The sequence below is a fragment of the Frankliniella occidentalis genome, unplaced genomic scaffold (assembly GCF_000697945.3).
Source record: "Frankliniella occidentalis isolate FOCC.00 unplaced genomic scaffold, Focc_3.1 Scaffold223, whole genome shotgun sequence".
Classification (NCBI taxonomy): Eukaryota; Metazoa; Arthropoda; class Insecta; order Thysanoptera; family Thripidae; genus Frankliniella; species Frankliniella occidentalis.
Window position 1 is genome coordinate 304134 of NW_026267349.1, and position 1668 is coordinate 305801.

At 53.8% G+C, this 1668-nt stretch overlaps 1 protein-coding gene across 2 annotated transcripts in view; it reads right to left on the bottom strand.

Moving 5' to 3' along the window:
- LOC113207962 (collagen alpha-1(I) chain) overlaps positions 1-1662 on the bottom strand; it is a 65425-nt gene extending 63763 nt beyond the window's left edge. For both annotated transcript variants that reach the window (XM_052272758.1, XM_052272759.1), the window contains exon 1: positions 1302-1662. The gene's annotated coding sequence lies outside the window, so the exon portion shown is untranslated. The remainder of the gene's footprint in view (positions 1-1301) is intronic.
- Positions 1663-1668: the final 6 nt, after the last annotated feature.

Consider the following 1668-nt stretch of genomic DNA (forward strand, 5'->3'; position numbering starts at 1 on the left):
TATTTATATTTGAAACCTGTGTTATCCCCTTGTACGATCCTGATATCCTGATATTCCACGCACATAAGCAAGTTTTAACTAATCAGTCGATTCTAATGTCAAATTATTCGGGAGTTGTATAGGCAAAACTAGTCCGCGAGACATTGCTCCCGTCTCGCATTTCAAAGCATTCTAACAAGTTTAAAGTTATTTTCGGTCACGACATTCACATCATTTTTGCTTTTACAACATCTCTCTCTCTCTCTCTCTCTCTCTCTCTCTCTCTCTCTCTCCCTCTCCATCTCTTGGCTCTGTCCCTGTCGCACTCTCTCTCCCGTGTGCACGCCAAACCACTCTAGCTCAACTACATCGTCCATGTTTGTTTGTTTCGTATTTTCAATCTCTTTCAATTCCCCCGCGCTTCCCTCTATCTCCTCTCAGCCCGCTGTGCTACATCTTTCGCTTGACGGGGAGAGGAGGGGGGGGGGGAGGCAATGGAGGTTGCTCTGGCTGGCAGGCGGGGACTATCTGTGCTGAATGGCTCGCATTAAAATTACAAATTGGCGAAAGGCTCGCTGGAATCACGGCCTTGGCGCCGGCGTGGTGGTGCTGGAGCTACCCTGCCAGAGAGGCGCACAGGGCGTCCGTGCTCGCTCACCACCCACCTCCCCACTACCCCCTCCCTCTCTCCCCCTGAACTGTCACAATGGATTCAACCCACGGGTCGGTCGCACACTGATCAAACTCTGTCGAACCTTGTGAATGATTTGTTCGTAATATGATCAGTGTGCGAGCGACGCGTAGGTACCAGAGGTGGATTGAATCCAATGTGACAGTTCAGAGGGGGTAGGTGGATGGTGATCGAACACGGACGCCCCGAAATTGCACAGCAGCCACAATAACCGTTCGCAACAAGGTTTTCACGGTAGCGTGAGGCAAAAAGCTTGAGACGAAGGAGACCGCATACATGGTGTGCCGCGGAGCCCTCCCGTTATTTAGTTACAACTGCAGGCCTATCGTGATTATCTGACACTAATTAATTCACAATTTTGTACGGCGCGGATGGACCAAGGCATACGACACACTTCTAGTACACTGAAAAAATAAAGGTACGACTTGGTGCCTTTCGAAGTTTGTGAAATTTAAGTGCCATTGTTAGAAAGTCACGAAAGTGCCTCCATAGGCACCAAAATTTAGCACATCTGGGGTATCCCAGTTATTATCCAGTGGTGCGAATCTTTTAGGTCGTTAACACCTCGAGGATATTGGTTGATTCCTGCCTTATTTGTTTGTTTGATCATCGGTGAAGAAAGCGAGCTCACCTCTGCGGGGGGTAGATGATGATGATGATGGTGATGATGATGTCGGCGACGATGCTCACCGCAGCGCCGTCATGGAAGCGAAGAACCTCGTCGAGCACATCGGCACTCAGCCGGCGAGCTCGAGCAGCGGTAGTTGCATGAGTGGCACGGCGGGCAGCACGGCGTGCAGCAGCACAGCGGGGTCCGCGTGGCGGGCGCGCGTCGGCGCCCAGCAGGTCGGCGGGCGCATGCTGTCCCGGGGTGGCTGCCGGCTCGCGCGCGCCAGCTCGCGCAACCCCCTCCCCGAGCAGCCCAGGCGGCGAGCGCCGCGTAGCGCCGCGCAGTCGGAACGGTGAGGGAGACCACCTCTCGCGGCCGCCGCTCCGCA